This window comes from Acomys russatus, chromosome 22 (assembly GCF_903995435.1).
Source record: "Acomys russatus chromosome 22, mAcoRus1.1, whole genome shotgun sequence".
Classification (NCBI taxonomy): Eukaryota; Metazoa; Chordata; class Mammalia; order Rodentia; family Muridae; genus Acomys; species Acomys russatus.
Window position 1 is genome coordinate 54,740,092 of NC_067158.1, and position 17,316 is coordinate 54,757,407.

The window sequence follows — 17,316 nt, forward strand, 5'->3', positions numbered from 1 at the left end:
AGTATCATATTCTAGCAATGTCATTAGGGGGACACTCCAGTCTACTTTACTTAAAACCATAACTCTTTCAGACAGAATGTCGTCATAATTTCTGAGTGACTTGGATTGGACTCTAGCTCAGTGGTAGAGTGCCTATATAGCATGGGCAAGGTTCCACACCGGCCTAGCTAGCTAACACACACAAAGTCAAAGGCATTGCCTTTAATGGTATCTTTACACATCAACGAGTTACTATAACCGGGCATCTCCTAGATATTAAATAGTGGTATCATTTGTGACCGGAGAACTAGAAAGTGATGTAACCCTTGCTGAGGTGGCCCAAGGTTAGGGATGCATCCCACAGAGAACCTTCCCAGACAAGGAACCAAGGGATGACAAGAAGCAAGGTGACTCAAGGAAAGGAGAGCACACCTTGCCACAGCAGACAAAGTGGGCAAATAGGAAAAAAAGAGAAAGAAAGGACATGAGGCTTCCACTGAAATGACCTGCGTCCTGGGTCTCTCAGGCAACTGGAGAAGAAATAATTAGCCATATTTTAACATGCTGGGTTTTGTTGTTGCTGTTTTGAGACAGGGTTTTCTCTGTGTAACAGCCCTACGTGTCTTGAAAAATCGCTTTGTAGACCAGGCTGGCCTCAGACTCACAGAGAACCGCCTGTCTCTGCCTCCTGAGTGCCGGGACTAAAGGCGTGCGCCACCACAGCTGGCTAATGCTGCTGGTTTGACTACGCGGTCAGTAAAGGGCTGTTTATCCTGTGTGGCCGTTTGGGGCAGACAGGAGATGGCTGGCTGCACTCGTGCCACTTGGTCATCTTTTATCTCCTGTCAGGAAGAAACAGCCAATTGTATTCACTGCTATCGGGCTGTCCTTCAGCTTTGTGGGTAGTTCAAAGCCCCACGCTGCTCTACTGGCTCAACCTTAACTAGGAAGCGACAAGCAGCTTGAGGATTCCTTGCTAAAATGCCAGTCTTCAAAAGTTGGCAAGGGTCCTCTAGAAAATGCCCCCTCTCTTACTTTTTTTTCTTTTTTAAAGATTTATTTATTTAAGTATACAGCGGTTCACCTTCATGTATGCCTGCCCACCAGAAGAGGGCGCCAGATCTCACTGTAGATGGTTGTGAGCCACCATGTGGTTGCTGGGAATTGAACTCAGGACCTTTGGAAGAGCGGGCAACGCTCTTAACTACTGAGCCATCTCTCCAGTCCCCTCTCCTACTTCTTTATCTGCTTGCAGACCCCAACTCACCCACAGACAAAACAGAAGGATTGGTCTCGGAACTAAGCACACAGGCTAAACCCAGAGGTGGGGGTCGGGGGAAGGTAGAGGGTTGCTTCTGGGAGTTAGCGCATCAGCTAGGACCTATCATTATCAGTAGGACTGGCAAAGTTCTGGGATGCATGAGGCTACAGGAAGGAGGGCCTCAAAGTGAGAGGCAAGAAGGTTCAGGACAACAGGCCCCAGGGTTAGTGAGGTAACCGCTACCAACCTGCCTGGGGTTCTAGCCAGCTGAGTCTAGGATGACGAATTGCTCACGTTTGCTTCTTTGAAAAATGAGCTCGGTACCACTGCCTGGTTGACTGAGAGAGTTCTGATGAACGCCTGCGGAGAGTGTAGCCCTGTGTGTAACAACGCACCTGCGCCCCCTCACGTCTGTGTCTGAGGGTTCCTAGGGGTAGGAATAATTCTTATTGCAGACACCGGAGAGAGTGAGCAGGTAGCAAACAGACAAAGCAGCTGGGCTTTATGAGGTTCCACTTCAGGTGGGCAATCAGAGAACCCCAAAGGTCACTGCAGTGGGACAGTCAAGACAGCAGAGAGAAGACACAAGCGTCGAGGAAGTTCACTTAAACCTCTGGCTGTTTTCCAGTTTGCATCCCACCCCCTCGGCCAGGCCATGCTGATAAATCGATAGGTGCTCGTAGTCTGCCACCTGGATTTAGGGGACAAGACTGAGTTGAATCCGGTGACCCGAGCAATCTGCTGAGTTCTACCACATCAGCCCCAAGCAGTGACTTGGGTGGGTGGAAACTGACCCGAAGAGCCAAGTGGGAGCAACACTTGCTGGAGGATGGGGTGAGGTCTAGGAAGTGGGGGGGGGGGTACTCCTAGGCATGTTTTACTCTTTTTAGAGGCTGTAAGAGCAGGAGTCAGTAGAGGTGGGCAGCGGTGGCAACAGAGAACAGCGTTTGCTAACAAGTCTGGTCCATGGCAGGTGGGAACCGTGGGCTATCCCTTAAGGGGTGGATACAGGAGCAGGTGGGGGCGAGGGGAGACAGGCAGAGGGGAATGGCCTCTGGGCTCCAGGGTGGGACAAAGTCACAAGAGGGTGAAGAGCATGGGGATTAGAGGTACAAAGAAAAAATAAAGGGCCAGAGAAGTGTTTTCTACCTCCTAAGAGACCCCCCAAAGATTTGGACTCCCTAAGGCCAGGACTGGGACTGTGAGGTTGCAGCGTTCTGTGGGGTGGCTCTTAGGCAGAGCCAAGGGTGGGTGGAGTCGGGAGGCCCTAGGCGTGGAGAAATGAACTATCTACACCTGACACACCAAGGCCAGAGGGGAGCGCTATGCTCTCACTGCGCATGTCCTTCCCTGTCAGCGGACACTGCTCTTCCGTGAGGCGTGGCAGACTGTGAAGGCCTCTCCCGCTCTCAGGCAGACCCCAGGGCTCCTGGCCTCCATTCCCTTCGCCTTTATGAAAGCAGCTCTCCTACAGTGTCACTGAGTTGCGAATGCTGTACTTTCCTACCGGACTGTGGCGCTCGAAACCGGCACAGCAGCACACAACAATAGATATGTGCAGGGTAGGTAGTAAAAGCATTCAGAAAGCAAGCGTTTCATTAACATAAAATGTTAACTCACACACAGTGTAAGCCAACTGTAATCATGGACACTTCAAAGGATGAGGCAGGAGGATCGTCATGAGTTTGAGAGCTGCGTGACCTATGTGGTGAGATTCAATCCAGCCTGGGTTACAGTGAGAGCCTGTCTTAACACCTCCCACCCTAAATAAAAGTCCACGCAGACTGCCATGACTGTAACAGAAGCTTCATTTTTTTTTCCAGAAAGGGGGATCAATGGTCATTATCTCAGCTTTGCCCACACACAGAGCCTGAGCCGGAGTTAAATAAATTGATATCTAGGTCAATCTGTCCTGCTTCTTAGTCTCTGCTCGAGGGAATTCTTGCTGAAGTCGGCCATGACACCGGAGAAGGCACGAGACTCAGAGCTGCAGGTGGGTGTTTTGTGGCAGCTGGCTGGTGTATTCTCTCAGACATGCCTGGTCCTCAGCAGTCAACCCCGGGTGCCTCCATGTTTCCGTGGTGGGCTTACTAAGACTGTGATGCTTAGTATTACTGTCAATTTGACAAAGTCTAAAAATCACCTAGGAGACACCTCTGTACAGATCTGTAAGGGACTGGCCCAGGTGTGTTGACTAAGTAAGGGTGGTCATATTTAATTACCACTCCAGGGACTGCAGCCCTGGGCTGAATAAAGAAAGTGGCCCCAGTGTCAACATTCAGCCCTGTCACTTTCCTTGCAGTAGAGGCCACCCAAGCAGCTGCTTTAGCCGTCTGCCACCATAACTTCCGGGCTGCAAGAGGCAGTCCTCTCAAAACTGTGAGCCGGGTAAAGCCTCCTCTCCTTCCCCTGTTTTTTTGTTTTTTTGTTTTTTGTTTCAGTCATTTCATCACAGCACGGAGAAAAACAACTAATGCAAAGGCCTGACAGAAAGTCAAGAGGATCAATTCCTATTTCAGAGGTGCAAGCGAGTTTAGATTTCAAAAGTATGACAAAAACAGGTGTCACGATTCTCCTGCGTACGTGAAAAATAACTATTACCTCTTGGCATGCACTCCTCCCTTTTCTGTCAATACTGTGTCACTCTTTCTCGGGCGAACAAAGCTCCCCTGCCATCCACACGCTCACTCATTTACACAACACACAGCCGCTCCCACTCCATCGCACCAGACGCGGCTCTAAGCTGAGGCTGTAGCTGTGAACTAAACTGACAAAGAAAGAAGAGTCCTTATGCCTCTCGGGTCAGGGGTCAGCACAGAAGAGTCCTTATGCCTCTGGGGTCAGGGGTCAGGGGTCAGCACAGAAGAGTCCTTATGCCTCTGGGGTCAGGGGTCAGCACAGAAGAGTCCTTATGCCTCTGGGGTCAGGGGTCAGGGGTCAGCACAGAAGAGTCCTTATGCCTCTCGGGTCAGGGGTCAGCACAAGTGTTGCAGGCTTGTACCTCGAGTGTGCGCACATGTGCATGCGTGTACACGTGTGTTACACGACCAGTCAGAACAGCAAATCTCCACAGTCCTAGCGGTTGGTTAAGGCTCATCATCCCATCCACACAACATTATTTGTGAGACTCCACACAGTGCTTAGAAGAGAGGAAGCAGCCAAAGGTGACCCAGCACTTGGGAGGCAGGGGGATAGCCACCAGTTAGAAGTCAGCCTGGGCTCAACAGTGAGGCTCAGTCTCACAAGACAACAAGGAGGAGGAAGAAGGGAAGAACAGGTAAAGATGCACGAACCCGCGTGTACTCACGCACAAGCACACGCGCGCGCGCGCACACACACACACACACACACACACACGTCTCTCTACTAGGCTTAAACCCACAGCTTCAAGGGCTCACCAGGAAGGGAGGCAGGCTGCCTGGGCGTCAATCTAAGAAAGAAGGCAGAGCCCAGAGACAGACAGAAGACATTGCTCAGACCCCTGCAACAGATGGAGCCTACATCTGATAGCCATGTGGCTCTCAGGCCGACACACTGATGTATCTAGCCATCTTGCTTAAGTCTTGACATTTTTGCAACTGAAACAGCCTTGGTCAAAGCACAAGTATCTTCAACATAAAACCCACCAAGACTAAGTAGGCCAGAGCCTTTTTAATCCCATAAAGGCAGCCTCTACCACCAGTGAGTGACAAGGGTCCCAGTGCCAGGGGTGGTGTAGCCACACAGCCCTTTTAACTCAGGGGTCCACCGGGGAAGACCGGGGTTGGGTCCCACAGCCAGGGTGGCTGCCCATATTCCTTTCCTTTTTGGAGACCTCTATCTTCACCCAAGACAGCAAATTTTCTCCTGTCTCTCTCTGTCTGTCTCTCTGTCTCTGTGTCTGTCTGTCTGTCTGTCTGTCTGTCTCTCTCTCTCTCTCTCTCTCTCTCTCTCTCTCTCTCTCTCCTGCATGACATGGGATGAGGGATTAACAAACAGGCCCAAAGTGTACCCCACACTTGAAGAAAACTTGCACATTTTTTTTCCCTTTTCTACCATGAAATTTTATTCCCACTGAGGAGTTAACTGCAAAACTTCTACTCCGAAGAATGTCGCCTTTGAACCACATATCAAAGTATAAAGGAAATGAAATAAACTCAGATCCCCACCCCCTTCCTTTTAGGGAGGGAGAGGAAAAATAAAGCAGGTTTCCTGGTATTATGCACAGAAGCAAACCCTCACTGTGCCAGGCCTGATAAGAGGTCCTCTAAGAACACGGGCTGATGTCAGGAGAAGGCGACCTGGCCACAGGGAGACTGCAAGTTAGCTCCATGGGACAGTCCAGGGCTGAGAAAGCCCACAGGGACTGCAAGTTAGCTCCATGGGACAGTCCAGGGCGGGAAGCAGCTTCACAGGCTGGCTCCCACGGTCCATGAGAAAGTCGTTTCAGCCCCTAAGCTCAACCTATCTCAGGGCTTCCTGTGCGCTTTGCACCCTAACTGCCCCTGGGCTAGCTCTGCTTGACAGTGCAAGGGAACTGAGGAGTGCTGAGACATAGGGAGCTGATGAGGAAACTGAGTCCTGAGTTAGCACAGGCCGGCCATTCAACCACACACACGCATTCCAAACAGCATGTTCCACACAGTGAACAGAGAAACTTTCTTCTGTCAGCTATGAAAATGAACATGAGATTTTTTTTTGTAAACCTTAACCTGATCTGGAGAGAGAGAGAGAGAGAGAGAGAGAGAGAGAGAGAGAGAGAGAGAGAGAGAGAGAGAGAGAGAGAGACAGGGGGGCAGGCAGGCAGAGACACACAGAGAGAGACAGAGACAGAAAGCGACAGAGACAAGAGAGACAGAGACAGAGACAGAAAGCGACAGAGAGAGAGACAGAGACACAGAGAGACAGAGAAAGTTACTATACAAACTCACAGTGTCAGAACTGAGTAAAGGATCTTAACAAACCACAGTAGTTGAGACGAACACACCGGTTCAGAGAAGGCGTCTCAAAGGAGGGAAAGCTGAGTTAGATGGAGGGACAGGCAGAAAGCCACCGGTAGCTAAGAGGGAGACTACCACACCCGGCAGATGTGACTGAGTGGCCACTTGGGAAATACAAAGCAGAATGGGTGTGTCTTTGTGAGAATTAGGAAATTATTCAGATGGGATCCCTTCCCCAAGGATACTTTGCGCTGTCCGTTTTTGAGCTATATCCCCACTTTGGAAAAGCCTCTTTGTCTTTTAGAGATGAATTTATTTTTAATGACACTCTAGACTTCCATGGTCGTGTCTGAGGAACACAGTCAATGCTCAGGCGTGGGAACTGAAAAGGAAACACTACTTGCTTTCCTGAGCAACCAACAAGCCAGCTTGAAAGCCAATTCCAAAAGGGGAAATAACATTAAGAAAAAAGCAAAGAGCAAAAATCTATATAACAGGAAGATTACTTTACTTTGTTGTGCACTGAGGCCTGCTCAGAAGGCAGGCCTGAGCCCAACCTTCAAGGACCAGCAGGCATTTTCTAGACAGATGACGGTACAAAATGTGGAAGGTTGCCTGTGATCACAGCTCCTTGGGGTCTGAAGAAGGCAGACCTCATGCCAGAGGCCGGTCAGAACGCCTTTTAGTGGATTCCATGTGAATTTCTGAGGGTGGAGTAGGTGCTTAGAACAAGATACGCCATGGAAACAACACTTTTTCTTATTTGCTTTTCTTATAAATTTTGGTACGAGCTTTATCCACACCCAACAGCATTAGCTTTCTTTTAAAGTGGTGATTTCAGTAAGAATGGCCACCACAGGCTCCTATATTTGAGTGTTTAGTCATCAGGGAGTGGAACTACTTGAGAAGGTTTAGGAGGCGTGGCCTTGTTGGAGGAAGTGTGTCATTGGGGGTGGGATCTGGGGTTTCAAAGCCCAAGCCAGACCCAGTGGTTCTCTATCTCCCTGTTGCATGTGGGTCTGGGTGGCGAGCTCTCAGCCACTTCTCCAGCACCATGTCTGCCTGTGTGCCACCATGTTTCCTGGCATGACAATGAACTAAACCTCTGAAACTTTTAAAAGAGTTGCTGTGGTTATGGTGTCTCTTCACAGTAATAGAGCAGTAAGTAAGACACCTTTACAGCCACCAAGAAATAAATCAACTTGAATAACTTCAAAGGGGATGGATAAATCTGAAAGAAGAGAAAATTCTAGAAGGGACTGACTGTTCTCCCTCCATTTAGACAGAAGTACATTATTTTATGCACTTACTGGCCTTGTTCTTTTATTGTTTTGATCATGAATCTATTTCATTACATTAACAAAAGAATTCTAAAAGGAATTATCCTCAGTACTTAAAATGTACAGTTTATCTACTGATCATTTATTTATTCAGTGAACTAGTGGGTTTGTTAGGCGTATTTTCAGGAACATGGGAGGGGTGTGTGCACAGGAATGTGTGTAATTCTAAGATAGCTGCAGCTTGGAGGAGTCCCACCCCATCAGGGGTCACAGCCTATCCTATGGGCTATGTGATGGAGCCCAGACCTCAGTGAAGCTTCCACCCTCCCATCTACTCAAGCAGGGTATGGGGTGGTGGAACCCTAAAAGGGTGTAGAATGACCCTCCCTACCTCAAATCCACTGGGGAGTATCAACAATCCCATTAAGATTAGCTAAAATGTCTATTTTATTTGTTTGTTCAATCTATCTACCATCTATCTATCCATCCATATCTATCTATCTATCTATGACAGGGTTTCTCTGTGTAGACCTTGCTGTTCTCCAACTCATAGAGATCTGCCTGCCTCTGCCTCCTAAGTGTTAGTATTAAAGGCATGCGCTATATATATATATATTTAAAATCTAATCCCTCTTCAAATTATTGTAGCATATTTTGGGGCCTCTAAGAATCAGATTTGCACTTCTGACTGTCCCACATAAGCTTAGGTCTATCACCTTTCCCCCCCAACAGTTTTTGTTTGTTTGTATTTTCTTAGTAAAAGTGGATTTCTTGGGGCTGGAGAGATGGCTTGGTGGATAAGAGAACGTGTTGCTCTTGCAGAGGACCTGCTGGATTCTATTCCCAGCACCCACATGGTGGCTCACAACCATCCATAATTCTAGTTCATGGGATTCCAATGTCCTCTTCTGACCTCTGCAGGCACCAGGCACATATGTGAGACACACACACACACACACACACACACACACACACACACACACACACAATTTTAAAAAATTAAAATAAATTTCCCCAGGGGGGGCCTGTACAAACAGTTGCACCAACCAAGGACAAGGCATGCAGTAAACCTAGACCCCCTGTTCAGATATAGCCAATAGATAGTGCATTCTCCATGGTTGTGGGAAGAGAGAGGATTGCCTCTGACATGAACTCTGGTGCCCTTGATTTGATTACTTCCCTTGGTGGGGAGGCCTGGTGGTACACAGAGAAAGGGGAAGCAGGCTATCCGGATGAGACCTGATAGGCTGTGGTCATATGGTGGGGAGGAGGTCCACTTCTGTCAGAAGTCTAGGGCAGGGGAATAGGGTAGAAGAAGGAGGGAGGGGGAACAGGAAGATACAAGTGAGGGGATAACAATAGGGATATAATCTGAATAAATTATAATAAATTAATATATTTTTAAAGTAATTGTCTCGCCTTTCATATACTAATGCCAAGAGCTCAGTGTTCACTTTGATTTTTTTTTAAACCTCTTTGTGGAAAACATAATATGCAAAATTCTATGTAACAAAAAAAGAGGGCTGAGACTATTTAATGATAAAGTTAACTTTAGAATTTAAAGACACTGACACATGGTTAAGTCTAAGTGGTTTAAAAATTCAGAACTGGTACTTGTCCAGGGAAACAGAGAAGCTAGGCACTGTTTGCCACTTAGTCCTAGAGTTTAACTCAAAGGGTTATGCAATTGGCTTTTTCTCATATTACTGCCAGGTCAAGAATTAAATCCCAAACCACACTGTGTACAGACTAGCATCTGTCAGACACAGAGAGGGGCATGCAATAAAGTCACGGAAGTCATCCTCAGGCCTGGAATTAATCAGAATTAGAACCAAGGGGAACACTGAATTGGAAAACTCTAGTCTTGACAAATCCTATGGCATGAGATGCTGTTTACAAAGACTCAACAGCAACCCCCCTCTCCTCTACTCGTGAGGCAACAGGCCACAGGCGACCACAATTCCAGTGCTGAAAACTGAGCTTTAGTTTCCATAGTTGACTAACTATGGCCTTTTCACAAGACATCAGCAGTAAGCAACAACATACACGTGGTTAGGTTCGCATGACCTTTTATTTTCTATATGCTTACCTTTTCTATTACAGTATAAATAACAATGAAAAATTTTAAATGCTATTTTAGCAAATCATGAGTTATACATTAAAATAACCATCTTCCATACATATTATCAAGCTTTTACATTCAACTGTTTCTGTGTACTGAGGTATATAAAACCATATCTGACCTGAAAGTACTTCTGACACGGATCGCTGGGCGTCAGCAATGGTACAGGGGACGGGTTATAATTTGCGATCTAAAATTGAAAAAAAAAAATTGAGAAATTAGAATCTCAAATAACAAAGCATAAAAAGAAAAGGCACAGGACTAAAAAAATTCCTTCCAAATACAGTCCAAAGTGGGAAACAAAAGTTAGATTCTGTATGAACGTCACTGATTCAGAACTGCTCACACCACTTTGCACTGGATTGCCAATCGCTGCAGAACCACATTTGCCACATTAAGATCTCTGCCCACCCCAGGCAAGTCTGTCTGTCTCAAGCTCCCAACGCATTTTCCTGCCAGATAAACAAAGCAGAAGCCACTAAGGAAAAAAAATCTAGTGAACTTTGCCTTGTAAAAATTAAAACTAGATCGAGAATTTAAAAGTGGCAAAAATCGTGGTAAAAACGTTTTTTAAAGACCTGAAAATTTTTTTCCATTAAAAGACTGTTATATATAGAAAGGGTTCCTTGAAATTATTAAGAAAAACGTGAACAAGTCTGTAGAAAAGTGAGCAAAGGATCAGGATAAGTTCCCAGAGAAGCACAGTGTCCAATAAACATAAAAACATCAGTCCAAAGTAAGCGAACGGCAGCCTGAATGACTAAAGGCTCTGCTGTGTGAGACTGCAAAGACTCAGAAGCCAGACCACGCAGAGAGCAAGGCACAGGCACGGAAAATAAGACACGTCCATCTCCCTGACTGTGGGAGGGCTACTTATGAACATCTGAGAAACTGTTAGGACTGCTGGGCAAGTCCTAAGCATGCTAAGGCTGAGAAATGAATATTATGTGCACCATGGCATGACGTCACTTGAGTAAAAGGTGTGTTTTCACATTAGTGTGGGAGGCGGTGTAGAGGTTGACATCAGGTGTCCCCCACGTTTGCCTTCCACCTTCCTTCTGAGGCAGGTTGTCATCACAGAGCTCAACATCTGGCTAGACCAGCTGGTCAGTGAGCCCCAGGGGTTGGCCTGTACCTCTGCTGCCTCTGCTGGTGTGCTTCCACCTCCCCACCAGCCCACTGCCAATGCTAGGGCTACAGACATGCTCAGTCACATCCGGCTCTTACGTAGGTGGTGGCAATCTCAACTCAGGTCTACATACTTGCACGGCAAGCACAGTACCCATCAATCCATCTCCCTAACGCCTGGATAAAATAAAAACTCTTTTTTCCTTCTTAAATTTATTTTTATTTTATGTGCGTTGGTGTGAGGGTGTTGAGTCACCTGGAACTGGAATTAGACAGTTGCCAACTGCCATGTGGGTGCTAGGGATTGAACCCGGGTCACACATACACACAGGAGTGCAGGCAAACAGATGCACATTCACACAAACATGCATTTTCACAGGAGCTTCCCTAAACAGGGGCTGAGGAGACAGCTCAGGAAGTGAAGTGCTTGCCATAAGCATGAGATTCTGCTTGGATCCCCTAAATACACACACACACACACACACACACACACACACACACACGCGCGTACACACACGCGCGAGCACGGCATGATCACCGGTGTATGCTTTACTCTCTGTGCCGGGGAGATGAAGACCAAAGAACACTGGCCAGCCACCCTAGCTGAATTAGCAAGCCCCAACGAGAGACCCTGCCTCACAAAACAAGGTGTACAGTTTCTTAGAAAGACTCTCAAGGCTGACCACTGGCCTAAACACACACACACACACACACCAACTTAATTATGTCATAAGGAAATCTCAAGACAGGATTTGTTTTCAGGGAAGTCACTGTCAGAAATGTCACCCCACACGATAACCGAATGCCTTAGGTTAGGAGTGGGACTGCACGACTCCATTATATAAAGCACAAAAACAGGAAAAACTTCTGTGTGCCAGGACAGGGCGCAGGGGTTGAGAGAGGAAAAGGAAGTAGCTCCATGAGCGTGGCCCCAGGGGTGCTGGTCAAGGTGACGGAGTGCGTCTTGACCGACGTGGAAATTCATCAAGTTGTGTCCTCATGAGCCGTGCCCTCACGTGCACATTTCTGCGTGCACATTGCACTTCTATGGAAAGTTCCAAGAGAACAGTTAAAGGCTGGATATTTTCTAAAGTATAATTAATTGGAAAAACTCCTATTTTCCAAGACTCTTATGTTCTAATCTACTGCTTCCAAACTAGTAACCCCTCAATGGCATAACTTTCGACTTTATGATTCAGATAATGAGCTGACACCTGGTCCGCTGGCCCGCAGTGCAAGTCTAATTATGTCTCCACATGCTGGGGACTGGGCTCATTACTCCGCTGTAACTGAAGGGGTGGGTTTGTTTGACTGTCCTGAAACACCAGGAGGTGTCTCTTTTGCACCCAACTGTCTTTGCTCTGCGCGTGTCGCAGCTCCTTAAAACATTTCACAATTCACTCTACTTCTTTGTCTTCAGTGTGTTTCATATGACATGCACAGACAAAGATGAGGTGATAGATACTTCTGGAAAGTAAACAGAGATAAAGCAATGCAGTGAGTCAAGAAGAGAGTTATGTGTCTGTGTTCACTGCATACTTTTAATATACAGAATCCCTAAAATAGTCCTGTTCCCTTGACCTGAACAAACTCCATATTTAATACAGATACTCAGGTACTCTCCTAGCCAGTGCCACTAGCAACATTATCTACCACATATTTTGAACTTGCCCTGCACTGTGACCATTTATAATTGTGTGTGTGTGTGTGTGTGTGTGTATCCATATGTCATTGTTTATATTACTATCTATTACATATTCCCTACTTGTCCTAGGTGGTAACTATATATTACCCATTTCCCATTGCACAGGTGCCTGTGCCAAGTATGTTGAATTCATCAGGAAATCCACTAAGGAACAAAAATACTTCTTTTTCTCACAGAACATGCATAGGGAGAGAGGGGTTTTAATACAAAAGTACTCAAGTCAGAAAATGTGTGTGTTCTCGGGGCGATGAACCAAGCTCTGGGACAGAATGAAGGACAGAAGAGGTGGCAGGTAGGACAGTGTGAGGTAGGAACAGGATTTAGCTGGAAAAACATTTATCCAACCGTACAATGGGGAAGACATGCCCTGGTCTTGAAGCTGAAACATGAACTATGAACTATTTCACCTTGGTAATGTAGTGATTTCAAAGAGAACCCCTCCCACCCCCACCACCCCATATGCTCTTATATTTGAATACTTGGTCTCCAGTTGGTGGAACTGTTGGGGAAGGATTAGGAGGTGTGGCCTCACCGGAGAAGGTGTGCTACCCCATCCTCAGTTAGCTCTCCAGCTTTCTGTCTCTGCATGTGATCTTGTGGATCACACATAAGCTCTCAGCTTCAGTGCCATACCTGCCTGCTTCTTGCCAGGCTGCCCACCATGATGGTCACGGACTCACCCTCTAGAACTGGGAGCCCCAATAAACTCTTATGTAAATTGCCTTGGTCATGGTGTCTTATGACAGCAATAGAAAAATGAATGGACCAATCTAACAACATGGTTTCTGAAAGGCCTTCGTAAGGTAGACCAGTTATACCAGTTCTACAGTGACAGCAGCCTAAGAGGACACAAAAGCAGTGCGGCCACTCTCTGCCTATGTGTATGCTTTTAAGAACAATCTACAGCTGAGTTGTGTACACAGCAGGGCAGCTGCTGGCAACACAGAGTTGAAAACACGGCCAGTACAACTTAAGAACTGAATTCTTGACTTTACATGTAGATACAATCTCATAAGTTGACATCTGACCCTCAGTGGGACTTTGCGTATAGATGAGTGTACTTTTTCAAATGCAGTTTATGAAATCTAACACAAACCGAGTACTTCCGATCCGTGTTGGGCAACTGAGTCCTGTGTTGTTGAGTGTAGAACTGCTTAACTTCATTTATATTTTAATGTGAAATTAGGGGTTTCGAGCAACCTATGTAGGCTGTGTAACATTTTTTGAAGAAAATATTAATCAAAATATTAAAAATAAAGACTGGCAGAAATGCCACCTCAGCAGTAGGTGATGCAATAGGTTGGGCCAGCATTCACTGCAAGTGCCCAGCTTTCCGTAAAATCATACTGAGATTTAAAACAAACAAACAAACAAAAACTTAGGGCTTGGTGCCAAGCCACTCCAAGTTTTGCATTAAGACTATAGTTGTGGGGGCCAGGGAAATGTTCAGTCAATATGAAGACATGGATTCCTATCTCCAGCACTCAAGTAAAGAGACATCAGGCATAGTGAGTGGTATGTGCTGCAGAGACAGTAGGTCCTGGGGCTCTCTGGCCGGCCAGCAAAGCCTAATGAGAAAGCCCTGGGCTTATCTCTAAAAGTATGGTGGACAGCTCCTGATGAATGACACTAAAGTTGTCCTCTGCCTTCCCATGCATGTACGTGTACGTATACACACACACACACACACACACACATACACACACACACACACACACACGGTTGTGCCTGTGGGATGAAGCGTAAAGGCTCTGAAGACAAAACAATTTAGCAATGGCATTTCCCCCTCGAACAGTATTTTCAATGTCTCATTAATGAAGGTCCATTACCCTGACATGATGGCGCTGATGCTCTTAACCAAGGCTTAGCTAAAGGTAACAGGGCCACAAAGAGAGCCGGGCACAGAGATCATAAAGTGCTATTTATTACACAAGCACATCCGTGAATGAATGAATGACCCAATTACATTAATGTTTAGTACAAAGTAGTTTGTACTTCTAAGTGACTCTAAAGAGAAATGAAACATTGAATTGAAAAAGGAAAGATTTCTACTTTACCTGTTTTCCTCCAAATACAGGCAAACAGGTCTGATGATTCATTCCTCTGGACTCAGTCTATGCTCTGTCCTGTCCACTCACGTCAAACATTGCTAAGGCTTAACTACGAGCTGTGTCCCCAAGAGTCCATCAAAGCCTTGACCCTCAGGGTGGACTGTCAGCCCTTTGGGAAGCGGCACCAAGTGGGAGTCCCTTGGATTGCTGAAGGTATGGAGTATCTCTTTGTCCTGGTTGGTTTTTGTTTTTGTTTGTTTTCTGTTTGTTTGTTTTTATTTATTTGACACAAGCCAGAATCATTTGGGGAGATGGAATCTAGTTGAGAAACTGACTACAGGCAGGTCTCTTACAGGCATTTTTTTTAAATCAATGATAGATGGGGGAGGGCCCAGCTCACTGTGGGCAGTGCCAACCCTAAGCAAATGGTCCTGGGTCTGTAAGAAAGCAGGCTGAGCAAGCCATGAGGAGCAAGCTAACAAGGAGCATGCATTCCCCCATGGCCTCTGCTTCAGTTCCTGCCTCCATATTCCTGCCTCCATATTCCTGCCTCTATATTCCTGCCTTGAGTCCCTGCCTTGAGTCCCTGCCTTGGGTTCCTGCCTTGGGTTCCTGTCTGACTTTCCTCAGTGATGGAGTACGACCTGAGAGTTTTACAGTGAAACAAGCCTTTCACTTTCAAGTCACTTTTGGTCATGGTGTTTAACCACAGCAATAAAAACCCTACAAATTTTCCTAAAACTCCTGGGTGCTTCCAGCAAGAGGATTATTATAAAAGCCTGAGTCTGGCCCTTGCCAAGTTCTGCCTCTCTGTTTCTGGTTTAAAATACAATCACTTGGATATTCCCACCATCACTCTCCCCATTGGTAGCCATTATAACTTGACTTTGTTAATTTTCTGTTACTATAACAAAATACTTGAGATATTTAACTTATAAACAAAAGAGGTTTGTTTTGGCTCACAGCTTTATAAGTTTCAATCCACAGTTGGTTTGCCCCCTATGCTTTGGGGCCTGTGCCAAGGCATGACATCAGGGCTGATGTGTGCAGTGGAGTAAAGCTGCTCACCTTATGGCAAGGGTGGAGATAAGGAAAAGGAGACTGGAGTTCCACCGCCCACTCTGAGAGCATGAAGATGAATGGACTAAAACCTCCCAGTAAGCCACCCCTCCCAATGGCACCCCTGTCTTCCAAAAGCACCAAGGGTATGGCACCAGGTCTTCATCATGTGGCCTTTGGGGGAACATTCTAGATCGAAATGACAGCTGTGACACAATTCTCAAAAGAATGGAGACAGTGCAGGAACCACAGCCACAACTTCTAAAAGTACAAGCTAAATTCTTTTTCTTTTAAGTTAGCTGACTGTGGTGCAGCACTGCAGCAACACAGCTGAGGAAGCCCCGACACACACTTCCACAATTTCTCTCTGGGTCTGCATTGACTCCTTCATCTCTCCGCAGACCCACACTCACACCCTTACCCCCAAACCTCGGGAATTAAGTTCTTTAGACCATTGACGATCTCAAATCCTTTACTCTCCTGCTTTCTCCCCAGGACAATCTTATCACAACCTACATCTCTCCCTCAGTAAGATGTTATAAAGACTCCTTTACTTTCTCAAAGGGAAGTGCATAGATAACTTACAGACACACAAAAACTATTTTCTTAAAGTAAAATATAAGGTTGGGATGCATTTCAAAGGACACATGATCAGACAGGAGAAGCCCAAGGTCACAATGAGAAGCCACCAGAGGCTCACCTACATGCAGGATCCCTGTCCTTACCCCTGCTGTTCACGCAGACTGACAGGGCCATGTACGTCTCTGTCAACTCAGACAGGATGATACGCACTGTAGTCATTAGCATTGACTTCAAAATGCTAATCGATTCTTAGAAAAGTCCCCCGAAATATCCAGTACAATTATCTTTCCTTTAGAAGCCTTCATCTCTGGAATCTCCGGTGTGTGTTAGGATGGTCAGCAATAACCTGAAGCGACTGAAGCAGCCGGACAATCCTTGTCACACCTTCCAGGTTCTAACATCTTCACACACAGGCAAATGAAAACGACCACTGGCAAGCAAAACCTGAGTCCTTTTTCCTTGCAGTTCGGGAAGACAGAACAATACAACTGAGAGAAAGTAAATAAAATTTTATCTGACTCCAGTGGTAGCTCCTAAAGTCAGAAAATGAGCTACACTCAACTTTAACCTACACGTTTAGTACGATACCCTGTTAATTCGGCTAGTAGTGTGTGTTTAGCTTTGTGATGTGCACACAATGAAAAGCACTTAACACGCCACACACAGAATTCACATACAATGTGTGCTCTGTGGAAACAGACTTGAATGTTTTATTCTCAGGGACATTAATCATAATTACTAATACACTTTTTCCATCTACACACCTAAGCACACTATATATTTGCTACAAAGCACTGTTTTTTTTTGAGAGCCTAAATTGACTACTTATTAACTTAACAGCAGAGTAAACACGCAGCTCTCCTAAGGAAGGTAAGGGACCAGCCCTACCTCTGATGTTTATGATTTAGACTCAAAAAACAGATTCTAGTCTATAGCTTCCTCATTCAGTCTTCTACAAGAAGGATTCCAAAAACCAATTGTAGGAACCAGGCCCGACTGGGCTGCCTGCCTGTCTTGCTGTTTCATGTCCTGTTTCTAGCAGCTTCCATGTCTGTGTTTATCTTGGTTAGCTAGTCATGTTTACTGCTCTGAGAACGCGCCCTCCTGTCCTTGAGACTTCCTCCTGTGTGCAGTCACCTCTTGAGGGATTTCACCTGGGAGGAGGATTCCTGCTTTGCTGCCTATAAGAAGGCTCTGGAACTCTGAAAGGACGAGAATAATAAACTGCTG

The 17,316-nt window shown here is 46.1% G+C and overlaps 1 protein-coding gene across 7 annotated transcripts in view; it reads right to left on the reverse strand.

The window, feature by feature from the left end:
* Window positions 1-17,316, reverse strand: part of Apbb2 (amyloid beta precursor protein binding family B member 2) — a 315,732-nt gene that overhangs the window by 149,869 nt on the left and 148,547 nt on the right. For all 7 annotated transcript variants that reach the window (XM_051165209.1, XM_051165207.1, XM_051165208.1 and 4 more), the window contains one exon: window positions 9,683-9,751. The gene's annotated coding sequence lies outside the window, so the exon portion shown is untranslated. The remainder of the gene's footprint in view (window positions 1-9,682; window positions 9,752-17,316) is intronic.